This window comes from Tiliqua scincoides, chromosome 4 (assembly GCF_035046505.1).
Source record: "Tiliqua scincoides isolate rTilSci1 chromosome 4, rTilSci1.hap2, whole genome shotgun sequence".
Classification (NCBI taxonomy): Eukaryota; Metazoa; Chordata; class Lepidosauria; order Squamata; family Scincidae; genus Tiliqua; species Tiliqua scincoides.
This window is the reverse complement of record NC_089824.1, coordinates 162,889,033-162,909,797: the sequence shown is the minus strand read 5'-3', so window position 1 is coordinate 162,909,797 and position 20,765 is coordinate 162,889,033. Positions and strand designations below refer to the sequence as shown.

The window sequence follows — 20,765 nt, the reverse complement described above, 5'->3', positions numbered from 1 at the left end:
ATCAGAAAATGAGTGATAAAAGAATAGCAGTGAAGCAAAACACCACCAACAGGTTTAGTGAAAAACACTGGAACAAAACCTTCATGCTTTGTATGAACAGATATTTCCAAATACTATCAAATTCACTTTGAATGCATATTATTTTAAAGCAAAGTTTGTCAAAGTGCTCCTAGGAGCTCTGAGGCTCTCTGAGCACATCTCAAGTTGCCACCATCTTTCCCCCCTACTTGTCCCTTCCCACCTGCCCTGTCGCTGGCTTTCCTTCCTTATTCCCTTCCTGTTCTGGCCCTTTGCTAGTCTGCTCTGCACCACTCTGCACATACACCAACACTCTGGGGCTCTGAGACTCTGCACATGCAACAGAGGGGCTCCCCAAAACTCCTTTTAGGAGTGTAAAGTAATCCAGAGACCAAAATGTTTGAGAACCACTGTTTTAAAAGAGGAGTACTCACCAAACTGGGAAGAAAAAATGTTAATCTACATACAACTCAAAAGACAGTTACAAAAACTGATACCATACAAATTACATAATAGCATCTTTGCACAATCACCACAATTCTGGCAGGTAAACAGTTACTGCATTTCAAAAAAAAAAAATATTTGAGGGTTAATGCTACAATAGGTGATTTCACAGGTATTTAGTGGCACTATACCATGGCTTCCCAAACTGGGGTCTTGCAGTGCCCCAGCCAGAGAAGCCCTATCCCTATCCTTTTAAGGGGCAGGGAAGGGGAAAGATAGCAATACAATCCCCAGGATTGCGCTGCTGGGGCGCAGGGACAGGAAGGTTTTTTATTTTAAACTTACTAGGGCCCTCATCGTGGGGGGCCTGGGGAGTCCTACGCAGGACTCCCTGCGCCTCACATTTTTTTCTATTTTAAAACATTTGGAGAAGCAGGGAGCCCTGCAGAGGACTTGCCAGACCTCCCAGGACATTGGTGCTGGCTCCTAGTAACTAAAAACCCTTCCAACCCCAGCAGCAGCATGATCCTGAGGATCGCATTGCTGCCTTAGCACGTCCCCCGCACACACTTACCTTAGTTCTCCAACTCCTGAGGGGTTTGAGAACCTCAGCAGTATACTAAAAACCACAACTATTTAATAAACATTTTCACTAAAAAGCATGTGGGTTATGACTTACTACTACAGCCTTTTACTATTTTATTTTGGTTGGCAACCTTCAGTCTCGAAAGACTATGGTATAAGCCTACAGCACCCAGTATTCCCAGGCGGTCTCCCATCCAAGTACTAACCAGGCCTGACCCTGCTTAGCTTCCAAGATCAGACAAGGATGGGCATGCGCAGGGTCACCAGGCTGAAGACAATTTTACCAAAAGGAAATTAAACAATGCAATCAAGGAATTTACTGACTTGGAACCAAAGAAATGAGAGCAGGACAAAACGCATTAAGTGCTGCTGCATGTATTCTTGCAAAGGTGCTAGTGAAAGGCTTCTAAAATCAAATACCACAATGTATCAAAGGCTGTACTACAGCAGTGGCTTTCAACCTTTGAGAGTTGAGGAAGTCCTGCGATGTCATGGCATCTTGCAGGAACCCCCTTTCCCGCCACTCCAAAGCTGAAAAAAGTAAAAACTGGCAACGAATGACAGTTATGAAATTCAAAGGGTAAGACTGGTAACTAGGAATATTATTCAGGATCATTGGCAAATCTGAAAATTAAGAACAAATATATTTAATTTCAAGAGTTTGTTAACTTTTGAATGCGAAACTTGGGAGTATTTGGATTGATGTGTCACAAGACTAAACCGGACAATGTTTTGCATGGACACGCCCAGACTGGGGACAACTGGGCAGCACAAGAGGAGAAAGCAAATTGCTTGAGGTGAAAAAGTTATGCAGAACCCTGCCAGGATGTTCACAGAAGCCTGGTGGAAACAAACTGCATCCACTATGAGAAACATGGTGGAGGATGATACAGACTTATACTACAAAGGTCATGGTTCAGGATATGGACTCACCTCACTGCATTACAATCTCTGCGCAGGAACTGGAGGTTGTCCATGACTTTGTGTACCTTGGCTCAACGATCTCCGACACTCTCTCTCTCTCGATACCAAGCTAAACAAATGCATCGGTAAAGCAGCTACCACGTTTTCCAGACTCACAAAGAGAGTCTGGTCCAACAAGAAGCTGACAGAACATACCAAGATCCAGGTCTACAGAGCTTGCGTCCTGAGTACACTTCTGTACTGCAGCGAGTCATGGACTCTTTGCTCACAACAGGAGAGAAAACTGAACGCTTTCCACATGCGCTGCCTCCGATGCATTCTCAGCATCACCTGGCAGGACAAAGTTCCAAACAACACAGTCCTGGAACGAGCTGGAAACCCTAGCATGTATGCACTGCTGAAACAGAGACGCCTGCGTTGGCTCGGTCATGTCGTGAGAATGGATGATGGCCGGATCCCAAAGGATCTCCTCTATGGAGAACTCGTGCAAGGAAAGCACCCTACAGGTAGACCACAAGGACATCTGCAAGAGGGATCTGAAGGCCTTAGGAGTGGACCTCAACAGGTGGGAAACCCTGGCCTCTGAGCGGCCTGCTTGGAGGCAGGCTGTGCAGCATGGCCTTTCCCAGTTTGAAGAGACACTTTGCCAACAGTCTGAGGCAAAGAAGGAAGGCCCATAGCCAGGGAGACAGACCAGGGACAGACTGCACTTGCTCCCGGTGTGGAAGGGACTGTCACTCCCGAATTGGCCTTTTCAGCCACACTAGACGCTGTTCCAGAACCACCATTCAGAGCGTGATACCATAGTCTTTCGAGACTGAAGGTTTCCAACAAAAAACAATTCTAATGACTATTTGGAAAGAGTTTGTATGAAACCTCACACAAGAGGTTTTGTAAATGAAAAATCGTCTCTGGATTTGAGGTAACTTTCTTCACATAGTGAATTCCACTTCAGTCAAAAACAGCTTTTCAGAAGGTTTCTGTTAGCAAACAAGCACCTTTGGATCCTAATAATAATCCATTATGCCCTACTAGGAAAATATGGCAATAAAATTTTAGTTACTGGTACGGGAAAGGTTGAGGATGGCACTTGGAGAAATTATAGCTAGTTTGGGAGAATTCATTTAGGTTGCAATCCTAAATTTAACGACAGTGGTATTACTAAATTAGTATTTTTTTCAGCAGAAAAGAGATGGCTCAGATACAGAATATTGCTAAGCAAATACTCCAACAGAGTGTTTGCAAGCAGAGTTTTGTGAAGGGAGCTAGCTGCTCAATAGGAAATAATTCACTTTAGCTTCAACTTGATGTGTGAAGGTGTAACTTTTTTAGATTAATGTATTTTTTTTCACTGAAATAGTGCTTACTCAGTCTGCCCTGCTATCCTGCCTTGAGAACTTTATACAGGCATACCTTAACTTTCATCCACTTGACTTTCATCACCTTGCTCTTTCAGTTATTACCACACTTCAGATTTTGTCCACACGCTTTCCTCAGGCTATCCTTTGACATTCATCCATTTTTTACTTTCATCCATGCTCTGGTCCCTAACCAGATGAAAGTGCAAAATATTTCTTTACTCCTTCTTATGCTATCAAATGAGTAGCCTAGGAGAAAGTCCTGAAGATCATCCATTTTGTTTTGTTTTATTACACTTCAGTTGTACCTCTGTTGTGACATAAGATTGTTTTATGTGACAGCCCATTTACTGAAAGATCAGTCTTTTATTGAACTACAAGATGACAGTTTTAGAAAGTTCTTGATCATACATAGGCTTATATGTTAAATATGCTTTTACCTAATGTCATGCCAAGGTGAATGCATTAGTTAACTTTATCATATTTGTTCCAGTAATTTAATAAAAGTGTGAAATACATAGATTAAGTTTGATCTGTTTGACTTTATCTGACTCTCACAAAGTTAAGTAATTCAATCTGCTCAACAAAGTACTCGATTCTCCTAATACAGTTTGCCAGATTTTGAGACTTTGTGCTCTTCCAGTTATCACTTATTCTCCAAATTCACAAAATATAGCTCTTGGAGTTACCCATCAACCACCTACAGTAGACTAAGATAAGGAACTTTGTGGAACAAAGTCAGATGGTTTAGTTTAAACAGAAACTAAAACCTTTTCTAAGTTTTAGATTTCTCATTTCTTTGTTTAGTGATGAAGTTAACTTTGTTTGAACTAACCAAGGCAACAGTACATAGCTTCAAACGGAGGTCTTTCTTGTGTTTGAATTATATTAAGCAGACCACACACTACAAACCAAATTACAACATTAGTTTAGATTTTCCATTTCCTGGTAAACAGAGAAAAATCTGGTTAAAAATATTAGTATTAACAGCATTTATATACCGCTTTTCAACTAAAAGTTCACAAAGCGGTTTACAGAGAAAAATCAAATAACTAAATGGCTCCCTGTCCCAAAAGGGCTAACAATCTAAAAAGATGCAAATGAATACCAGCAGACAGCCACTAGAACAGACAGTGCTGGGGTGAGGTGGGCCAGTTACTCTCCCCCTGCTAAAAAAAAGTATCAGTATATTGTCAAAATACTTTTTATTCCTGGAATTGCAGCTGTCTTATTCACACCAATTTTGTGTTAACCCACTCCCTGAAAATCTGGACATACTGTAACTGCAGTGGGTCAAGGTGTTTCTAAATATATTTCCAGCAACTGTCATCAAGCACAAAGTTGATAGAGTAGTCTTACACACTAGACCAGCTATTTTCAACCTTTTTCATTTCATGCCACACTGAAAAAGTGCTCAAATTTTCAAGGCACACCATCTGTTTTTTTGACAACTGACAAGACACACTGCAGTGCTGGTGGTTCACATAGCCCAAAAGCCCTACTAATATATGACCATCCCGCAAACTCCCACAGCACACGTGCAGACCATTTATGAAACATCAATGTACCATAGAACACATTGGAACACATATGGAACATCAACCTGATCAAGAAGGATCAGGTTGCAGCCTTCCTCTTGTTCACAGCAGGAGATGCAAAGCCGTTGCTCCTTCCCCCCCCCCAATGCCTCGTAAGAGTCAAAGCAGCCACTTCTCCCACGTGGGGCTGCTGACTGCCTCCTCTGGCTCCGAAGCCACATCACAGTGGGTGAAAACTGCTGCTATAGAAACAAAGGAGCCTGCTTTAGCAAGAACCGAAACTGTTCAGAGTTGAAAGGCTCTGCCCTCTGACTGACCCAGAGATAAGGCCAAGTGAGAACTGGAGCTTGATTACTTGGCAAAAATTTCAGGTACTATATGTGAGTATCTACAGTAATATTGTTTATTATGCTGTACCCTGCTCCAGGTCCTACAGGAAGGAAGTGATACAAAAAAAGTATGGCATTGCAAACTCTGTAAGAGAACTTTGGTCAGAGGTAATAAGGCCGATCAACCTGATCTTGAACTCTGCCTGCTCATTTAATTTTGTACATTTAATGTTCAACTATAGAACAGTTACACAGACTGATTTATCCATAGTATAGCTTAGTTTAGATATGCTACGCTGATATAAAGTACCTGGTTTTAAGTCAAGTTCTCTCCTGAAATCCAGGCTTCAGTTGCAAAAAGGTTGAATTCAGCACCCAGTGAGAAGACTACCTGGAAACTGAGGCAACTATTAGAACTCTTTGCTAGGCCTTCACAGCGTACAGCCAGGGTATTTTAGGGATCACCTTCTTCTCTACAGTCCAGCTTGCTCCCCCAAGATCATCTGAAGAGATCCTTTTATGTGCACCATTGAGAGCTGGCATTGGATCCAGGGCAAGAGGCCTGATTGGGCCCCACCTTCTTAAGTTTTCCTATTAAACACATTACTACATTTTTAAACACGTTTTTAACTTGGCATGACCAAGATTGAAACTAAATAAGAACATTTCTCAGAATTCGATAATTTCTTTACTTTGAGTAGCGCTACTACATTTCTTTTCTTCTATCTCAGAAGTCCTCCTCATTTGCTTTTTCGTCTTCTAATAATGCACAGACCTCCAAGGACTGGCATTCACTGTCTCCCTCATTACTGTGTGATGATTTTGAAACAAAGTCTAGGTGAAATATTAAGCTTGCCTGACCTTTTTCATTTTACATTTTTGTTTTTCTCTTATGTGCTCCAGACTTATATTTGTACTCCATACTGTTAATTTCACCTTCCAACAACACCAAAACACATGTAGACTTGATTCAAGGCAATGTATTCTAGACACAAACTAAACTAGAAGGGGTGAAGATTACTATTGGGGCCTGAGGATTCTGTGAACTGAACAGGGGGCCTAGCAGTTCTGCTCTGAAAGAGCAAGTTTCACTTTCCCATGTTTGAATTGTTCTAATACACATTGGTGTGTATGGAGAAGAGGACCTGGCTGCATTTCCACTTCCAGAGGGCCCAGGCCATGACAAAGCAAACTATATAGTACATTTTTTTTAACAAAATCTGGATACCTCAACCTATCCAGGACTGGGTTTCCACTACAGCTTTAATCTACTTCCAATGCACTTTTGTAATCCCAGTGCATTCCGGAGACTGTAGTATGTTAGAGCTACCCTGAACAGTTATCAGATTCTTCAACTTAAAACCTGGATGGGCTGAGGTTGACATGCTTTTTTTTTTTGTTTTACAAAATTTAGATGTTATGTACTATATAGTTTGTTTTTCATTACCAGGGCCCCAGGGACCTTGCCATCTACACCCCCTTCCTCAGGCCTGGCCCTTGAGGAAGGCCAAATGGACAGCTACTAGGTGTAGGGCCTTCTCTGTGGCAGCATTTGAACTGGAATTTCTTCCTTAGTATAGTCAGGTACTGGAAGAGGATTCATTCCCCAGATTTGCTATGGATAAACAAATCCACGAGTCCAGTCCATAGGATCTCCAGGCCATGATCGGAGATATCACGGAGAACATTAGAGAACAGAGAAAATCTTCCATTGCATCCAGGAACTCAGGTCCAGCCTCCAGGGCGGGTTCAGAGCCCCTTGTTAGTTAAAACTGTGAGTCCAAAATCTGGAGGCTAGATGGAAGTTTGACCTGTATCCTCCCAGGATGTCTTTCAAAAGGGCCTCAAAACACACTTCAGGGAGTATTTTCACTGTGAGTGGGATATTTTTATTTGGGGGATCTTGTTTATTGCTGATTTTATGCTGTTGTATGTAACTGTATTCTGCTGCCTATTATGTGATGTTACTGATGCTGCTTGTATATATAGGCTTTTTAATGCTGTTTTAATGTAGATTTTATTTATTATTTTAGTGTTAGTCTTCTTGGGCATTCCATTGTGAGGAAGGATGAGTATAAATATCTGAAGTAATTATTTAAATATAAACCCGCTTCTACATTATTTTGATAACATATCCCTCCCTAATGAATGCACATCTTAGTACCTGGCATGTTCCTTCCCATACTCAACCTCTCCACCCCATAAATGTTAGTATAGATTACTTGAAAGCGGAGGTATTCTGGTTTCAAATCTACTTTTTTCCCCCAGATGCAATGATCCCATCAGGGAAGACAAAGCAAGGAGGAAATGTAAATTTTGTCCACAAGTTACGTATAGTTGCCTTAGATATTATGGTTGTAGAGGCTCTTGCTTCTCTGTGTGTGTATTGGGGGATTGGTTTGGCCCATGTTTAATTTTGTCATTTGGATTGCACAAAATTTTTGATAACAGTGGCTATTAACACTGTGGTACTATGGACCCCCCAGAACCAGTTCTCCATAGCTGATGGACAAATGCTGTACCCAGGGCAAACACAGTTTGCTATTTGGGTGCTCATTCAGCAACAATTAGTACACAGTCTGCAGACAGGTGACACATAAAGCAAATGAGATAATGAGTATGCTCTACTTCACACCCCTGGTTTGAAGCACACCTTCCCTTCATAAAACTCAATATTACAATATTACACTTGTAATATTTCATGTTCATGTTATCAAACCCACGTGAGAATCCAAAACATGCAGTTCTGTCCAAATCAAGTGAATTTGCTAAATGCATAGTATAACCTAGTCTTTGTGAAAAAAAGATCTCTAGTTGACAGTTTCCTAATCACCAACACACACAAATATGGCAAAGTATGGAAGGTCCTGGAAGAAGTCGATTTTCTGGATTCATTTCAGTCTGGCTTCAGGTCGGGGTTTGGGATGGAGATTGCCTTGGTGGATGGCCTGCGTTGGGGAATGCACAGGAGGGGGGTGTCCCTGTTAGTCCTGCTGGACCTCTCAGCAGTCTTCAACACCAACAACCATGGTGTCCTTCTGGGTTGACTAGCTAAGCTGGGGCTTGGAGGCACCATTTTGTGGTAGTTCCACTCATTCCTGGCTGACAGATCCCAGAAGGTGGTGCTGAGGGACACTTGTTCAACATCCTGGCCTCTTTGGTGTGGGGTGCCACAAGGTTCCATTCTATCAGTCAGCACACTGATGACACCCAGCTCTTTCTCTCTCCTTTCCTCTGGAGTCTGAGGGGGCAGTTGAGGTCCTGGATTGTTGTCTGGAGGCAGCTGGGAGCTGGATGTGGGCAAACAAGCTGAAATTAAATCCTGATAAAACAGAGATTCTTCTGGTCTGGAAGTTGATGACTCAGGTACTGGACTATCATCCTCCTCTGAACAGGGTTGCACTCCCTCTGGAAGAGTAGGTCTGCAGTTTGGGACCTGGATCCACACCTGGGAATCCTGGATCCACAGTTGTTCCTGATTCCCAGGTGGCAGCTGTGGCTAGGAGAGCCTTTGCTCAGGTTCAGCTGATTCACGAGCTGTGACCATACCTGGGTTGCTCAGACCTGGCCACAGTGAACCATGCCCTAGTGACATCTAGATTAATGTAATGTGTTCTATGTGGGGCTGCCTCTGAATACGGTTCGGGAACTGCAACTTGTGCAGAACACAGCCACCAGTGTGGTTGCTGGGGCTTGTCTGTCTGACTATCAGGCCACTGCTTTGGCAGATGCACTGGCTGCCACTTTGTTTCTGGGCTAAATTCAAAGTCCTAGTTTTGAGTTTTAAAGCCCTATACGGTTTGGGACCAGGGTATTTTGAGGGACAACCTTCATCCATATAATCCTACCCATCCTCTCAGGTCATCTGAGGGTACCCATCTGACTGTGCCGCCACCAGTAGAGGTAAGGGTGGCAGCGGCTAGGAATAGGACCTTCTCAGTGATGGTGCCTTATATATGGAACTCCCTTTGCCTGGAATTAAGACTGTTTCCCTCTCTGGAGGCCTTCTCAGCAGGGCCTAAAGACCTTCTTATTCATGAAAGCTTTTAACCAATACTGGGGGCTGGCACTTTTTAAATGATTTATATTTTAATCACCATGATCCTGGGTGTTTGTTTTAAATATACAGGGTGAGCCAAGAGTAGGTGGAATAGGGTTTGTGTTAGGTTTATACTATAACGATGGTGTTCATTATAACTATGGTGTTTGTGTTATGCTATATTAAATTATATTTAATTGTATTAGTAAATATAACTGTATATGTAATCTCAAAATAAATGCTATCATGTACTGTCCACCTACTTTTGGTTCACCCTGTATATTGTATTGTTTTTACATTGTTAGCCAGCTTGAGTCCCCTTTGGTGTGGGAGAAAGGTGGAAAATAAATAAATGTCTAGGCATAACTGTGTCAGTGGGCAATCCACAAGGACCTTTTCTCCAACTCAGAAACCCACGCTGAATCAAGAGCCACTTAGATACCCAAACTTAAGATGCCATTAATTCTATCGAACTATGTTCAGCTATTATCACTAGAATACTCTCCTCTTTCCACTTCTCCCATCAATAGGAACGCACTTTCCTCACTTCTCACTACTCCACCACTGTATGCTGAGCTATGAAATTCTGCAGCAAAGGGCATTAGTATGCACAGCCACAGCAGCTCAATCAAGTGCTGAGCAGCCAAACACCATTGCTTTGCAACCATGCAACATACTGCCTCTGAATCACTGGTTGAGGAATCGCATTTCTACATCTCACAGAAAACATGTTTATATTAAGCAAGCTACCTTTCTCTCAATAAATCTAAATGCAGCTTAATATGCACCTACCACTTCTACCTAAAACCCAGTCCAAAACTTTTCTTTCAAAACTGAGCCTTCTTGTTTATTGCTTACATTTCTTTAAATATTAACTCATTCTTCATTATAGAAACAGAACTGACACCCATCATGAACTAAAGGTACTAAAGCAAAAAGCACTTATTTCTCCTAAGAATTAGAAGCACAGGGAATTCTTGATAAGTATATTATACAGCACTGTTTGGGGAAACTTCAAAATAAATACAAGTCATGTTACTTCTGAAGTTTCAAACCAAGTTCTGGAGATGGCTCTTTCATTATTTCCTTCTACTGAAACCTTAAAGATCATCTGCTAATGACAGTCATGAGCCTGGTGATCTATTCTACCACCAGGAGTTGGCATTGCTGGGAGACTACTAAGGGCCCTCTGTCAAGCCCCAAGACCACCTCCACATGCAGTGTACTTATGCAGTGGTGGCACAGAACAAGTCTGTTATTGTCTATTTAAGGAACGATTACCCTGTCTTTCCCAACAGGTGCCCATGGCAGCAAACAATTAGCAAACAAAATAAATCAATAAGTTTATAAAATTTAGTTGTTTTTTTATTCTTTGCAGGTACTGCCATCAGATATGGTAGCTATGTACAGGAATGGCTGACTTGCACCCCCCGCCACCAGCTGTTCCTACAGCTAGGGATAAGCCTCTTCAGCTACTGCTATAGTTGCTCATTCACTCTGCACTCTCCTTGTGTAATATGTACCTCTGAAATGTTAGGCTGCTACACAGCCACCTCTTGATGACCATGCATTACTGCCCCAACCACTTTCGCATTCAGTGGCATTGGGTGAGGCACAGAAGTGCCATGCAGTCATTCCACTGGTCAGGCCAAGTATCACCTGCCATATTATCAACACCACAAGCATCATCTGATATAGCATTAGGTTTTGTAAATGTATTTCACTGAATGTTTTGTTAATCAAATATTTTAATTCAATTGCTTTTGACTACTGAAACATTTATCTAGCATAAATATTTATCCAGCAATTCATGGCTACTGTCTTCGTTTAAGAAATTTAATACAAGTCATCCATAGTAAATCAGATTTCAATCACTTCAGAACACTAGAGAGTTTTCCAAAATTTTCTCAAACTTTTCCTCAGTACCCACATCACTGAACCTTACCTACACCCTTAAGAGATATACTACAGATATACTCAGCAGGTTATAATTTTTGTGTTGTAGCTTAATTACAAGTGGTAGGTGTTCCTTAAAGGGTGGCAAGATGATTATCTGTTGTTGACAGTCTGGGTGTGGCAGATCTGGCCTTATTACAACTGGTTAGATTAAATGACCCTCCGTGCTACCACCAACCCTATTATTTAGACTTCCCAGGATAGCAACATAATTCCAAACAGAAGCAGAGCTGTTGAGACAACAACTGAGGTAGCTCTTAACTGCTTACAGTGATTTCTATAGGAGTAGTGTAAACAGATAGTAATCCAGAATGAAATATTAACCACTACCACCACCACCTGCAAAACTTGACTCATAGGACACAGGGGAAAGATTTTGCCCAAGCACAATCATATTAAGTGCAACTCTTTAATTTTCCAAAAGCAAAAAGATTGCCACAGAGAACACAAATACAATCATGCACTGCTTAACAACCATTCACTTAACAGACCGTATATATGATGGTTGTCAAAGCTCAATAAAGATGCTCTTAATGAGGCACTCACATCTCCCATAGCTTGCAGCAGAGTGTCTGTTTACACAACAGAGAGGTTCTTAATGCAGAGAAGAGGTACTCTATCTCCAGCAGCCTGTGCAGCCAACTAGTGTTTGGGAGGCCATGTCTGTTTACACAACAAAGGCAATAGATTGGACTGAATGTTCACTTAATTATCTAATCGTATAACAGAGATAGGAGAATGTTAAGTGGCGCACACCTGTGCTGCAATTGGGGCAATACAGTAGTAAGAGCAAAACCCACCCACTACCTGGGACAGTGGGTGGTTCAACCTTCACCCATATGGGTGAAGAACCATATAGTGGTAAGAACGATATGGGTAAAGGTGGCAGTGACAATGATGCAATGTGTTTCAATGCAGAGTGCAAAGGATACCATATCCAGGAGTTCCTACAATACTCAGGTCATCCTTATACATACAGAAAAAAACACCAGTCACACTGACAAGCTTCACACTAGGTTTATAATTCCATGCTCTGTCAAAGTAGTCTCTATGAAGTAAGCAGAACTACTTTGTCAGAAGCCCCCCCCCATCAGACCTTCAGATATTTTGTATTTTTTTAAACCAAAACAAAATAAGAATCACTCTCAATATCAGTATTTAGTAGGCCATTACTTTTTTGTTCTGGAGAAAAAAATCACCCTAGCTTAGCTGAGATTTGAGTTTTCGGTTGTGTAACTCAAATCTGGCATACTGGTCCTAAGCCCACATTGACCAATTTACATTATGTCTATGAACAGCATATGGTGCTTACCATTACAATGTTATCAATAAACAAATTAGACAGTGACCCATTTTGCCGCTAAACTGTTTAAGTTACCATGATTCACATAGAATCCAGTTGGTTGGTACTGAATTCCAGTTCCTATAGGCTAAGTTTAAACACCTGGATCAATATACTCCATTTTGATTAGATCACTCCGTGTGCGAAAAACACATTCTTCTTAAAAATCAAAAATAATGCCCAAAGAGCCTTTGAGCGTCCCATCTTTTTTTAGATACAAAAACTAGATCATTCAACTTCAAGCAGATATAGTCTGCCCACATTTCTTTTTTCAAGGGTCATGCTGCACGAAGTGAGCAGGCCTTTTTGCACAGCTAAGCATTTTTCCAGTTATACCTCAACCTGAATTATAACTTGCCTGATTTCTACATACACAGCTGAACATACTATTATGTACACCTCAGAAACTAACACAATGAAAGAACTGTATTAATTGCCAGTAACATTTTTATTTAGAGTTTTACAATTACAAGACCTGTGTGTAAAAACCTTTATTCAATTAAACACATTTCATAAGTTATACATGCCTGTCCTCGTTGTGGCAATATTGATATTTGACAATATATTGATTATTTTGGTCAATATTTGTTATTAACAAACTGAGCCATATCTTTTTGGCATCAAGGAGATGGATTACACACTCTTACTAACATAAGGAGCCAGAACAGTGGACGGTTTATTCAGAAGGCATCTGTCATTGATTTCAAGTCAGGAGCATACTATTTTTCCAGAAGCTGTGTTGAAACATCCCAGAGTTAATCTGTAAGATTTATATCTCGTCCTTCCTCCCTGAACACAGGATACCCAGGGCAGTTTACAATATTCTTTAAAATACAACAAAAGTGAAAGCAGAAGCCAGCAATAGTACAATATCATAAAAATACAGAGAGAAGCATATAAAGTGCTTTTTGCATATAAAGCAATAATAAAAGCAACAACAGCATCCCATAACCATCCTAAATATATTAAGCAACCAACAACAGAAAATCAAGCAGTATCCAAACCAAAACAGGAACTAAAACAAAGTTGGGAAGGCCAAGCAAAAAAAGAACCGTTTTAAGCCCCTACTGGAAGTTCACCCAGAGAGCATATACTTCTCAATTTGACCAGGAGGGAGTGCTATCATACTAGCACTGCTACACAAAAGAAAACCCTTATCACAAGTACAACTACTTCTTAAGATCTGTAAAGAGGCTGTAAAAATGTATTCATGTTGGCCCCCAAAGAGCAAAGGGCACAACATTGTACCAGTTTTAGCAAAAAAGAAAAGGCCAGTTGCATGACAGAATTACTAATGGTACTCATGAAGGTGTGCCTTCAACAACTACTAAAATTCCAAGCCACTGCTGAAGTCTCTTTACAGGCAGCATGAACAGAAATCTTCAAAATACCAATGCTTGTACAATACAAGCCTGGGGTTCTTTCCTCCAACTTTCATGCCCTTTATGACAGACACAACCTATCCAAGCATACTGCAGTCTTGCTTTCTAACCATTGCATGCTTTGAACTACTACTTAAAACTATGTTACAAGTAGGGGCAGTCTAAAATAGTATAAAACAAGAACACTGCTGTAACACAAAATTGGGCTTATGAAACGCTATAACCTGCTCAATTATCAACACTGACATGTACCTACTGTAGCTGCAGAGTGTCTGTGGATCATCCTGAGTGCTTCCAACTGTGTTACTAAGCCCCTAATTTCCTCTGAGCTCTGCTGCTTTGACTGGCTGTAGAGTTTTCTGAGCATGCTCAGAAGCTGCTAAGGAAAATGCATGGGGCCCTATGAAAAGTGAAACAGCCACAGAGTGTGTTTACATGTGAGTAGGCAGCCATGCCTTGGTTCACTGGAAAGGGCAGGCTGGGACGAATACACACCACCAGCTCCATCCTGTTCCAATAAAAGCAAGCCCCCAAAACACTTGAAGAAGTCCCTCCCTCCAAACTGATAAATGTATTGAACCCTATAGAACAGGGGTGTCAAACATAAGGCCTGGAGGCCGGATGCGGCTTGCAGAAGCTTTTTATCAGGCCCTTGGGCTCTCAGTTGCTTAGTAGTGCTAAGGTGGTACTGCTGAAAGGGCAGCCCACATGAATATTAGGCTCTCCCATGTCTTGAAATATGATCAAGATTTGTGTGTTTTATCTTCTGTTATTTGCAGTTAATGAGTTCCTAAGTGAAAAAGTGCCTATTTTTGGTTATGACTTGTTTAATGACATCACTTCCTGCCTCATGGCATCACTTTTGGCCCTCAGCAGGCATCATGAAAGCTATTCGGCCCTCAGTATGAAACAAGTTTGACGCCCCTGCTATAGAAAGCAAAACTGAGCTACATTTATCACATTTACTCATGAGTTCACAAATGTTTAATGATTCCTTGCTACATTGGTGTTTTTAGCTGCACTTTATAACCAGTTTATCTACCAATTCAATGTCAAGTTCAATTCCACTGGTTCAAGTTGCTATCTTCTCAATGTGTGAATTTGGCAATACTTTAATTTGCTTGTGTTTCACAGCATTCAGTTCATTGTAGTTGGTCATACTACTAGCATGCAAATCTTAATTGGCTCCTGTAAGTCTAATTCAAGCAGATGACTACTTCTTTGGGGGGTATGCATGTGTGATGTGTTTTATGCCTTTTTTATTCCTGTGGCTATGTCTGCTGCCAGTCACAGACATAAGATACATATATAACAGCAATTACACTTGATAAAAATGCTTTAAAATTAATTAAAATGTTAATTTGGAATAAAAACACATAACACCACTTTCAGCCCTTTTTTTAGGATAACACCGCTATCCATGAAAAAATAAAACCATTTTAGAGTGCCTCTAGTTATAAAGCATTAACACATTTATCATTTTACAGAACAAAACTGATAGGTCCTATATGCAGTTTCTTCATGGGCAGAATACATTTGGAATAGACTTCTATCTGCAGCCAATACACAACTACACATTTTGGTGTATGTCTCCTGCACAAAAACACGCAAGTTTACAAGCAAACTTTCCTCTTGGTATTCTGTTAACACAGAAATGTATATCCACCATAGCCAAAACGAATGACAGTTCTCTGGGGATGCTTTTACTCCTCTGACTCAATTCTAGTTACCATGTGCATAGCATTATTTCCACAACCACAACAACAGCGGTGTTCAATAATACTGTACAGCTATATATAGCATGCAAGTTCAATATTGTATCAATGACTTGCTACTAAAATGCTGTAGCCCAGTGATGTCCAAAGTGGTGGGTCACAACCCACCATTTGAAACCAAAACTGGGCCATTCCCCCTTAAGGGGAATAGCCCAATAATGGGTGTACCGATGGCGCCACAGTGATTGCAGAGCTGCAGAGACCCAGGGGCTTTCCCCCTCACCTGGGGGGTCCTTCTGGCTTGGAGAGGGTGCAGGAGGCCCACAGACCCCAGTGCAGGCCTCCCGATGCTGAAAACTGAAGGGAGCTGCAGGTCTCTTGGACTCTCTCCAAGGCCAACAGGGCTCCCCAGGTAAGAGGGAAAGCCCCTGGGTTACTGCTCACAACGATCACTGCAGCAACATCAGGACACCCCTCCACCACAGACTTTGCCCTCACAAATTCTCCCCTGCAGTTCCAAAGTCCAAGTTTGGAACCACTGCTGTAGCCTATTATAAAACAAAAACCTGGAAACTGGAAGAGACAACATGAGACGTCAAATTGGCATTTATGGAAGAATATACACTTGACTGACACTGAAATCCAGTTCCATCTTATATTATTTTTATAATTTATATCAAAATCTATACACTGTTCAGAGAACCAAGTTTTCTCTTTAAACCTAAATAGTACAGATAAAGGGGGAAACCCCATTTGGTGTTTTTCTTTCACATTAGTATTTTTATCTTCTTCAAACTTCCACCCATTAGTAAAGATTATGAAATATGCGTTTCGATCAATAGTAAGAAGGCACTGACAGGAATACCAGTCATGTTCACTCATGAGGCAATATGAGTTTCTCTTTCCAACACAACTGTAGTCACAATGTTCTCAAACCTTCTAGAAACTTCATCAGAACTAGCCATTCTTAGAGTTATAGTTAAGTTTTGTTTCATTTTCCAAGACAAGGTGTTTCTGAATCTCTACTCCATAACAAATATTTACTACAATGATCAAAGATTCTGCGTTGGGCTGACACATTAAAAGTATAGCAGCTAAAATCCTAGGACACGAATCAACCACCAGCTCCTTTTCACTCTTACAAAAGTGTATTGATAGGAATATGCATCTTCACAGAGTTACATTGGGAAACACATGCTAAGGGTCCAATCCTATCCAACTTTCTAGTGCCAATGTAGCTGCAGTGTAGCCACAACGTAAAGGAACATTTATTCCCTTACCTTAAAGAGAACTCTGGGACTGCCTCCCCCTCCCCTTGCAGGAAGCTGTGTATGCTTTGTTGACATGGCTGCATCTGTGTTGGAAAGTTGGATAGGATTGGGTCCTTATATATTCCATACAAGAGTGCATACAATTTTATATAAAATTTGAACACACTTCTAACTAAAACTATAAAAATACTTAAACTATTACTCTTCCAAAATACACTTGGCTCTTTGCCTCCTTACCTTGTTAAAGATCACCTAACACCAGTCAATTAGATTCTTTTCTACTGCATTTAAATTATATTTACATTCATATTACAGAACGCAGTACAGGTGGAGCCTATTTATCCGCGTTAGTTCTGTTCCGTGACTTGGCGCAATTAGCAAAAAATGCATTGTGCTAAATTCCATAGAGTTACGCAAATATGCCACAGCCTGACACTTCCGGATGGAAGGAAACTAAGGCAGCTGTTATCAATTCCCTCCCCTCCATACTCAGCCCTCCCCATTGCCAGCTGTCCTGCTTCTTTCACAGTTGGGATGCTGATCTTTTAAGAGTCCAGCCCTATGCATTTCTACTCAGATTCAGACACCTTTATTAGGCATTACTGAAAATACAAATAAAGAACATACAGATGTGCACAAGTATAACGTGGCAGACTACAAATGACACCTATAAACCAAGCACTTCAACGAGTAGGGGCACGCTTCAGATTAGTCGTCACAATTTGTAAATTAAATTTAGCTATCTGAGAAACAATGTCAAAATCAGAGGAGGTTAATAAAAATTGCAGTATAGCAAAATCCTCAGCGAGGGAGTTAAGGTGAAATTGGAGGGCCAGACATTTCCTTCTGGCCTCATTGTGAAGCAGACAATGAAGAAGGTGGTCTAACATTTCTACAACCCGCTGAGGACAGGGACAAATTCTTTCCTGAAAAGGGACATTTCTACTCAGAAGTAAGCCCCATTCCAGTCAATGGGGCTTACTCCCAGGAAAGTGTGGAGAGGATTGTAGGCAAAATCTCATGCTTTCCTTGGTGGGATGGCTTGCTTGTGTCAGTGATTGCCTGCACCATCTCAATGGGTGGGGAATTTGGTAAACACTCCCTGGGTTTTTTTAAAGCAATCCCCTCTGTTGCTACCACACCTGCCCCTATGTGAGAGAGAGAGAGCTCCACCTTGCTGCACATGTTCTGGCTACAGAGATTTTCAGCCTCCCCCCCTCCCCTCTTCAGCCTCTTTGCTGGCTCAGGGGCTCCAGGAGTGTTACTGTTCCTTTGCAAGGGGAACCTCTTCCAGGGCTATTTCCCTGCCTGGGTGAGGCAGAGCCTTTTTGCAGTGTTCTGGGCTGCTTGGAAATGGAGCAAGATACCAGCACAGGGCAAAGGAGGCAAAGGTGTGTGTGACTTTTGGTTCCCCCACCCCATTCTCATTGAGACAAATCCGCAGTTAAAAAAATCCATGGATAAATAGGCTGCACCTGTACATTATATTTTGCAGCTCACCCTTCAGATTAGTAAACAAGCAGAAGAAACACCAATTCTTCCCTATTACAATGATGCTAATCACTAGATGTCATACAGAATTCATTTAACTGTTCGATTTCCTTCAGACTTCTCACCACACATACATAGTACATAAACCACCATATGGCTACTCCCTATCACTAGTTCACTGGAGACCAAACAAGCAGTAAAGTTGTTCCTGCATCCAACCTGAAGGCTTCTAAAGCTCCATTTAACACATTTTGATTCATATTTCACCCATACTGAAAAGAAGCAGCACCCCTACCAAGACATTTCAGGCTGTATCAACATAGGCAATAGGGAGGCTAATGTGAAATGCATACTTTATCCAAGTACAAAATTACTTTCAGTGAGCCAGAAACTAGGATTACTACACAACTCTATTTCCCATCCTCAAAGCGAGAAAACAAATGGCATAGATAAGAAGTCTCTGTGACCAAAGCCTTTAGTATTACACAACAGTATAAACCTTCGTGCTTCCTAAATATTCACTCTGCTCCTTGTTTGCTTCCAACAGGCCCACAAACCAACCCTCTCTGTCTCAGCCTGCTCAGCTAGAACTACGCTGGATTATTTTACAAGCCTGTCTACATCAGTTTCATGTCTCCATGAAAGGCAAAGATGAAAGACTGACTATGATATTCAATTTGCTCCTGAATGCACGGTTTTAGAGCCTGAAAGTCGGTTTTAGAGCCTGAAAGTTGAGACATCGCCAAAGGAAAAGACTCCTTGTTCCACTTCTCTGCATAACAAACAAGTCTTCCCCATGCAACCCCAAAGCAGCTCTTCACATGAGAGAACAACCTGCACTGGAATGAGCACAAGAGAGGACCCTCTCACCTAGCCAGCATTGTTTACTTACAGATCTAGCCTACCCAGAATCAGGTTGCAATCCTATCAACATTTACCTGGGAATAAGCTATACACTTATACACACTGACTATAACAGCACTTCCTTCTGAATAGACAGGATTGCATCCTACTCATACTTATCTGGGAGTAAGTGACATTGAACTCAATGGGAATTGCTTCTGAGCAGACAGGCATCGAATTCAGCTCTCAGGCTGCATCCTATCCACGTTTACCCCGGAGTAAGTCACACTGAACTCAATGGGACTTACTTCTGAGTAGACAGGCATCGCTCTCAGGCTGCATCCTATCTATGCTTGCCAGGGATTAAGTTGCACGGAACTCAACGGGACTTACTTCTGAGTAGGCAGACCTAGGATTGGGCTCTAATTCGCCCCACTCCCCCAACCGCCTGTCACTACGCCGAAGTTGCAACTGTTCGGTCCTGACCACAGCCGCACTTCGCCCGAGAGCCCGTTTCCTTCCGCCGTCCCGCACCAGCACTTCCCCTCCAGAACAGGCGCCACAGTCTGCGCCCCCAACACCGCCTCGTCCAGCCTGCGCTCCGAGGCCTACCGCAGCCGCCCCCCGGGCCGGGCCGGGCCAGCCGAGCCTCCCTCACCCCTCCTCCAACCCCGTCTGCTCTCGCACACCTCAGGCGCAGCCCCAACTCTTCCAGCCGCCGCCTCTCCGTCGAGCGCCCCGTCCTACGTCCCGACCCCAGGCGCTCGGTGGGCGCCCGTCCGGCGGCTCTCTCCGCGCGCCCCCCCACAGACGGCGGCTGCCGTCCCTCTCCCAGCGCCGCCTCGCCCCCTTCCCCTCCGGGCCGCACTCACCGCGCCAGGCCGCGGCTCACCCCCTCACGCTCCGCGTCGCTTCAGTTCCCCAGACCGAATCATAACAAAGCTCTGCCCAAAATGGCTGCCCGGCCCTGCCCGGCCGGGGGCCGGAGGGGGCGGGGCTACCCACGCGGCGGGGGGAACACACCCACCTGACCCAGCCGGTGCCAAGGAGGGGCGCACGCGCACTCTCTGGCGGCCGTTCCTCCCTTGCTCGCGCGCCGCCGGACTCTGCGCATGCGCCACAGGAGCCGCCCCCCCCGTTTGTGTTACCTGAGACTGCGGCCAAGTCGACCTGCACCCGCCACTTCCGGAATGCGACGCCCTTCACCCTCTGCTCCCGCCCACCCGAAGCCCTGCGGGTCGGGCTTGGCTTGTTTTCTTTCCTCTCCCCCAGGCAGGCTGTCAATGCTCCTCCCTCTTAAAGGGCCCGCACTCGTTCCCCCCTGCCAGCACAGCCACAGCACTGAGTAGGACTTCGTCTGAGCAGATAGTCTGAGGCTGATAGTCAGATATAAGATAAACGCTGGTTAGCAAAGGAAAAGGAAAAGGTGAAAGCTACTAATTTATGATTGCCTAGCAGCTACTGTAATAAAATGATGGAAAGAAAAATTAAACGGATGATCTCAGTTTTTTTTATTTAGAAAGATATGCT

The 20,765-nt window shown here is 42.7% G+C and overlaps 1 protein-coding gene across 2 annotated transcripts in view; it reads right to left on the bottom strand.

Moving 5' to 3' along the window:
- Positions 1 to 20,245, bottom strand: part of GPBP1L1 (GC-rich promoter binding protein 1 like 1) — a 52,939-nt gene extending 32,694 nt beyond the window's left edge. Inside the window, exons 1-2 of one of the 2 annotated variants that reach the window (XM_066624083.1) lie at positions 20,108 to 20,245; positions 16,911 to 16,984 (exon numbers count right to left, since the gene is read on the bottom strand). The gene's annotated coding sequence lies outside the window, so the exon portion shown is untranslated. The remainder of the gene's footprint in view (positions 1 to 16,910; positions 16,985 to 20,107) is intronic. The other variant, XM_066624081.1, reaches the window with a different exon arrangement.
- Between the last annotated feature and the right edge of the window lie 520 nt (positions 20,246 to 20,765).